Here is a 7771-nt window from a genome sequence, read left to right on the forward strand (position 1 = left end):
AGAGAGAGAGAGACTGAGAGAGACTGAGAGAAATAATCAGCTCTCATATCCAAAAGCATATAAAGACGACAGTTACTTTTCCATTAGCTCCTTGAGTACGCCTAGAGTGTGGGTCGGTGGGCAGCGTGCGCGCTTCACCCAGCGTTTGCGTGTGCGTGCGAGAGCTTTGGGACGGGGGACGGGGGAGGCCAAAGCGGTTGCGTGCGCGGGTAGGCAGTCTCCCTGAGCTGGTCCAGTTAGTAACACCTCGCTGTGGGCCGCGGTGTTGAAGGAAGGACCTCGCTGGCCTCTCGCTCTATACCTGGCACACATCACCCGCAAAGAAAACCAGTGTTGAGAGAATACCATTGGCGGTGTCGCTTGCCAACACTGTTTTACTACATGCAAAAAGAAAACCAATTTATTCTGACTGGTAGTGATGTGAAAGTCGACAAACACATCAAGTGAATTATATATATTATATCTGGTATAATAATGGAGTGTTTTGACCAAACAATTTATACGCAGAGATAATCAAAATATGATTGTACGTTTTTTCCATCTTTTTTAGAAAATTTATTAAACAAGTACACGATTTTTTTATGTATATATACATATATATATAAAGGGAGAACGCATGTAAAAATATTTCGAGAAAAGAAGTGTAGAAGACAAGTACCAAGAGATAATAATATTAGTAGAGAAGTGTTCCTTGGATTCCAGGTGCACGCACCAATAAAGGTAAAGTATTTCTGAGTTATCGACTTCTTGGTGGCTTACAATTGCCGTGGTTGAACCAGCTTCAGCTGTTTTTACTACTATTTTTCCGGAGATTCTCGCCCTCAGTGGCAAAGATGTGTGTTTTTGTTTTTTTTAGCAGCCAGAAAGTGTTCTACTAGTCAACATCTCGGAATAACTTGGCTGGAATAAGATTTTTATATCTTTTTTTTTTCACTCTGTGTGTGTGTGTGTGTGTGTGTGTGTGTGTGTACCTACCTGGAGGGTATTTCGAGGATCAACGCCCCCGCGGCTCGGTTCATGACCAGGCCTCCCGGTGGATCAAGGCTTGATCAATGAGGCTGTTACTGCTGGCCGCTCGTGTGTGTGTGTGTGTGTGTGTGTGTGTGTGTGTGTGTGTGTGTGTGTGTGTGTGTGTGTGTGTGTGTGTGTGTGTGTACAAATGTGTGTGTTCTCACCAACATATGTTTCTGGGGATCATAATACAGTTAGCAAACTAGCCTCTTAACTACTAATTCCAGTCCTCCTGCTGATCATACATACACAAGAAACTGCTTAGAATTTTCTTTCATCACGTCATTTAGATCATTCCTCTTGTTTACTGCAGTAAGCCTGAAGAAGCATTTCCTAATATCCTCTGATTTATCTGTGTTTTTTGCTTTCAGTAAAGCCCTCTCCCTCACCTCTATCCTTGACTTTCAGTCTCTCCCTACTCATTATGTCCGTCAGTCTCTCACAGTTCAACGCTTTCAGTTCTGGAACCAGCCCAGTTGCAAACCACTGAACCTTCTCTATACTTCAGAACATTCTTTCTCCGGCTGAATTCTGCGCTCGTGTTGCAAATACTATAACCAGTCCTAAAATACTTTGCGTGCTGTATCTAATAATTCTTTATCGAAGTATTGAAATGAAAATAAATTTGCTCGAATCGCCTACGCTGTCATTGCCATTCACTATAATGGCGTCTTGGTGTTATAGTTGGTATAATTGCTCTAGAGATAATTGTCTTTGCTCAGTTTTTGCAACTTTTTGCTCCTCACTGTATGTACTCTGCATGCAAAGTAATTTTCCTCCTCATTCTATGATTTGCAAGAGCTTGTAGTTGCTGAAGAGAACACTGGTAGCCACCGCTCTTGTTTTCTGTTTTCGTCTTCTGATCTAAGCCTTTTTTTTTTAATTTCACATCATAGGCAAACAACAACACACGGAATTTAATTCCCTCTAGCGGTCATTTACGTATATTAATACAACACTGACCCTAGAATCGATCCCTTGAGACAGCTATTGTTAGAGGATACTTCAGGATGGGTTAGAAGATACGTCAGGATGGGTTAGAAGATACATCAGGATGGGCTAAAATCTAACACATCCTTAAGTATCCTTGGGTATTTATTGATATATTTGAGAATTTATATAAGAATAAGAAACATATACAGTACTTAATTATTTTTAATGCTCCAAGGTTTCGCTCCCCTTGAGGAACTGACCACTACGTATTAAGGCTGACCGAATAATTCCATCAAAACCTCTCCCACTTTCTCATGTGTTATATTCACCTGTATTCGACTGAAGAAGCCTGTTGCGCAGGCGAAAAGTTTCCGCAATATACTCAAATATTGCACGAGTGCCTTGTTCATCAACTTGGCGGAACTGTATACTATCAGTAGTTGGTTTAGAAAGACACGTAAGCAAACACTATAACATATTTATTAGAAAACGTTTCGGTCCTGGGACCTTGATCAGGACCGAAACGTTTTCTAATAAATATGTTACAGCGTTTGCTTACGTGTCTTTCTAAACCAACTTGTCGGTATTTATTACCAAGGTTTATACTCTCAGTAGTACCAGACTTGTTCTTGCATTTCTCGGTGACTCTTCATTTTAAAGATTAGTCTCCACTGTGGTAAACTGACCAGTGTTGTTCTTCACACCAAGAGTATGATGTGGTCAAGCAACCGCTGTCATGTGAAAATGTTGAATAATGTGACTGAGGTTAAGTTAGGAAAGGTTCATTAGGAAACAGGACAAGTGCTTCCTAACGCCGGTCTTGGTCATATGATGACCCGCAGCTGGAGTTTTTGGTCACCTGGCCGATGCCTTCCGCTGGCTTACCTGTTCGCCCCTTTAAAAACTATGGTCATAATTATAACTATTTTAATGTGACTTAGGCAGCACATTCTCCTCATTACCTCGGGGCTGGTGTTCTACGGTGAACATCTTGTTCACCAGGTGTTCTACGGTGAACATCTTGTTCACCAGGTGTTCTACGGTGAACATCTTGTTCACCAGGTGTTCTACGGTGAACACCTTGTTCACCAGGTGTTCTACGGTGAACATCTTGTTCACCAGGTGTTCTACGGTGAACATCTTGTTCACCAGGTGTTCTACGGTGAACACCTTGTTCACCAGGTGTTCTACGGTGAACATCTTGTTCACCAGGTGTTCTACGGTGAACATCTTGTTCACCAGGTGTTCTACGGTGAACATCTTGTTCACCAGGTGTTCTACGGTGAACATCTTGTTCACCAGGTGTTCTACGGTGAACATCTTGTTCACCAGGTGTTCTACGGTGAACATCTTGTTCACCAGGTGTTCTACGGTGAACATCTTGTTCACCAGGTGTTCTACGGTGAACATCTTGTTCACCAGGTGTGTCAAGTGAACTGCTGAACCAGGGTTACCAACCTGAACTACTGAACCAGGGTTACCAACATGAACTACTGAACCAGGGTTACCAACATGAACTACTGAACCAGGGTTACCAACATGAACTAATGAACCAGGGTTACCAACCTGAACTACTGAACCAGGGTTACCAACCTGAACTGCTGAACCAGGGTTACCATCTTGAACTACTGAACTAGGGTTACCATCTTGAATTACTGAACCAGGGTTACCAACCTGAACTGCTCAACCATAGTTACCAACCTTAGCTGCTCAACCAGGGTTACCAACCTGAGCTGCTCAACCAGGGTTACCAACCTGAGCTGCTCAACCAGGGTTACCAACCTGAGCTGCTCAACCAGGGTTACCAACCTGAGCTGCTCAACCAGGGTTACCAACCTGAGCTGCTCAACCAGGGTTACCAACCTGAGCTGCTCAACCAGGGTTACCAACCTGAGCTGCTCAACCAGGGTTACCAACCTGAGCTGCTCAACCTGTGGTTACCAATATGAATTGCTGAACCAGGTGTGCTAACACGAATTGCTGTACCAGGAGCACCAACTTGAACTGCGGAACCAGGGGTACCAATCTGAGCTGCTGAGTTTGGGTTACTAGCCTAAGCTGCTGAAACAGGGCTGCTAACCTGAGCTTCTGAATTACGTTTACCAACCTGAGCTGCTGAATCAGGATACCAACCTGAGTATCTGAATTAGGAGTTCCAACATTAGCATTTAAACACGGGTAAAGAACTTGAACACCTGAAATCAGGAATAGCAACATGACCTGCTGAACCAGGGTTACCAACCGGAGATACTGAACCATGGTTACCATCCTCAGCATCAAAACCAGGGTTATCAACCTGAACTGCTTAACCAAGCTTGCCAACCTGCGCTTCTACATCAGGGTTACTATGTGGAGCTGCAAAACCATGGGTACCAACCTGAGCTCCTGAACCCGGGTTACCAACATAAACTGCTGGACTAGGTTTACCAACCAGAGCTGCTGGACCCAGAATACCAACCTGAACTAGACTAGGGTGACCAACCTAAACAGCTGCATCAGGGTCACAAACCTCAGAATCTGACCTGAGTTGCCAGCCTGAGCCGCTGAACCAACCTAAACCTCTGAACCAGGGTTACTATCTTCAATTCACAAACCAGGACTACCAATTCCAGCCTCAGGGCTGGCATGCTCCTAAATCAGGGTTGGCAACTTAAGTATTCAAACCAAGGATACCAACTAGGGACTGTAAACCCTGGTTCAGATACACGTGTTGGTAACCCTGGTTCAAGATCTCAGATCGATATTTCCAGTTCAGTAGCTGGGGTTTTTAACTATTGTTCAGGAACTGGGGTTGGTAACTCTGGTTCAGGTGCAGGGGTTGGTGACTCTGGCTCAGGAGCTGGGGTTGGTAACTCTGGTTCAGGTGCAGGGGTTGGTGACTCTGGCTCAGGAGCTGGGGTTGGTAACTCTGGTTCAGGAGCTGAGGTTGGTAACTCTGGTTCAGTAGCTAGGGTTGGTAACTCTGGCTCAGGAGCTGGGGTTGGTAACCCTAGTTCAGGAGCTGGGGATACAAACCCAACTCTTTCCCTATATACAATATATCGGAGATTTCAGATGAATTTTCGATCGGTTTCGTGGCTTATCATCATGAATTCACGAATTTTCGATCGGTTTCGTGACTGATTATGAATTCACGACAAAGAAAGAAGGAAGAAAGCCAGAAAACAGGTCAGGTGAAGTGATGACGAGGAAGGAATCAGATAATCCAGATGAGGAGAAAAGCAAAAGACAGGTCAAGCAAGGAGAAGACCAGAAATCAGGCTAGGAGAACAAATGAGACGGAAATCAAGGTCAGATGAACTACCGCTTGTCCTGGAGATTAGACCAATTGCTATTATAATTGTACTGAGAACAATAAGCTTCAGTAGAAGCAAAACCAGAACTGTGATTAATGTTGGGAATGTTGTACAGAGTGCCAAGTTAACACAAAGGCACCGGTGAAGGCTAAAAGTGGGAAGAATAGATGTAGAAGAGAATCACTTAAAGTTATGACTTTGGTCCTTAACACGACGGAAAAAAAAATTGCTGTTATTGTCTGCAAGACGAGCAGGAAATATTTTTGGTAGTGGGTTTAGGCTTGAGGGAGAGCTGTCTTGAATGGGCCAGTAGGCCTACTGCAGTGTTCTTTTTATGTTCTTATGAACTACATACTGTCGTAGTCAAGAAAAGCTGCACGTGGCAGAAGAAGCTTTTACTGGGACGATGTTTCGCTCTTTAATAGTTTATTAAGTCATAATATAATAATCTGTATAGAGTGAAACATAGTCCCAATCGATATATGTGCTCCTATACTTAGCCTATATGTATTCCCTCCTCTCCGTCTTCCTAGTGTGACTTTGTAAATGGTCCAAGTCGGACCGAAACGTCGTCGTAAGCTCCTCTCTTCTATGTGTGGGTTATTTGTGTATGATATTGTTCTGCAGCGTGCCGACACGTCCACTCTTAAACAAGTGTATCCACTTCGTATCCACTCCTGTAGAATGTCCCAAACATTTTGGTACTCTCATCACCGTGCTCTTTTCTTAATTCACTTTTAATTTCCCTCTTTTACACACAATCCCAACTCCTCTACCAACTTGCAACTTTTCTTAAGAAGCTTTCCAAAGAACTTGTCATCTGCAAAACTATCCGTGATAATTTTCCACGTAGCGTCTGACCCATTATCTCCCAATTCCACATCTCTCCCCAGCATCCTAGGTGAGGAGAGATGTGGAATTGGGGAGAGATGTGGAATTCTTTTTGCAGCTCTATCTTTAAATATATTGAGTAACCATGATGAGGTGACACTTTTCTATATCAAGCCTACGTGTATTGAAGACAGCCTGTTTCATGTACATTCCCTAATCTGTCTCATGTTCTGTGTAAGTCTTTACAAGGGATAAGACGTTTTCATAATTTTTGCCGACACTAATACCGAATCTATTACTCGATTTTAAGCCAATACCGATGACATCAAAATAATCCGATACTCGCCGATATTGATATACTAAGAAAATAGGCCGAAACTCACCGATGTTGATACACATGCCATCAAAATTAGCCGATAACTGATATTGACACCGATACCTTCAAAATTAGCTGATACTTACCGATATTGATACCAATACCATACAAATTTCACAGATACCAAACGATAATAATAATTTGGCACACCCCTACTCTTGACTACTTTTGGGTCACTATTCTATTTACTTGCAACCTCTGTGATATTTCCGCGTTTTCTATCAGAACATATATCTCTTCTAAATCCATAAATGCTGCACAGAATTCCTTTCCATTTTCTATGTTATTAAGCTTTATGATTCAGTGTGAACAATTAGTTAAAATCCTCCCAAAATCTTCATTACCCTGTAATCCTAGTTTCTGCCTTATCAGTAAACCTTTCAAAAATGATTATAAGGTATACTTTACCTGGTATACTCATCAAACTTATTTCCCTATAATTTTGACACTTTTGTTCTTTTAAACCACTCCAAAACTGTATTACCACTTGGTTTGTAGCATCTCAAGGTAAATTTCATCCGATATAGCTGCTGTGTTCTTATCATTTCCCCCACTTTCTCATTCACTTATTGCACACTCATGTCTTTTTTATGTTCTTAGGCGATCATATTCCTTCCTTGTCCAGTGCAAGAATCACCGCATTTCTTTTATCATCAACATTTAATAATTAACTACTCAAAATATTCCTTCCATCTTTTCAATTCCTCAACCTCCCCACATCTTCACACTTTCATTCTTAACCATCAAGCCCATTTACTTCCCAGGATTTTTAAATATATTAATTCCTCTTCACAACTATTTCTGATTCTCTCATTAGCTCTGCTTTTTATTCTCTCACCACTCTTTAAAACCACTGATTTTCTTTACATTTACTTTGCATTCTATATTCCATACATGGGTTTAATAAACCTCTCACGTGTTAACGTTTTCTCTGTTATCTCCATCTTTACCTCATCACTCCACTAATCATTCTTTCATCCACCTGCACCTACCCTCCTATAACCACAAAAGTTAGCTGGATACACTAGGGTATTTCTTACATCTACGCCATACCTCTTCGACCTCTTCCTCATTACCTGTACTCTCTCTCTGTACATCTTTCTAGTACTTGCATATAACTTCCACAAACTATCTCATTTGTTTTTTTCAAAACCATTTATCACATCTGTCAGACACTGCAACATCATGGGATCTTGATACAAAGAATTCAACACTTGTCCAATCTTCGGACGAAGACCTACTTACGCTAGTAGATGGTCCCACTGTGATCCCGCCGCCTCCTGCTTCGACTCGCCTGACTGCAGTATATAAGCCTCTCTTGCAC

At 42.2% G+C, this 7771-nt stretch overlaps 1 protein-coding gene across 1 annotated transcript in view; it reads left to right on the forward strand.

The window, feature by feature from the left end:
- Window positions 1–232: 232 nt before the first annotated feature.
- The window catches only part of LOC128701914 (carboxylesterase 4A), a 307498-nt gene continuing 299959 nt past the window's right edge, over window positions 233–7771 (forward strand). Inside the window, exon 1 of the mRNA XM_070099784.1 lies at window positions 233–720. The gene's annotated coding sequence lies outside the window, so the exon portion shown is untranslated. The remainder of the gene's footprint in view (window positions 721–7771) is intronic.

This window comes from Cherax quadricarinatus, chromosome 69, assembly GCF_038502225.1.
Source record: "Cherax quadricarinatus isolate ZL_2023a chromosome 69, ASM3850222v1, whole genome shotgun sequence".
NCBI lineage: Eukaryota > Metazoa > Arthropoda > Malacostraca > Decapoda > Parastacidae > Cherax > Cherax quadricarinatus.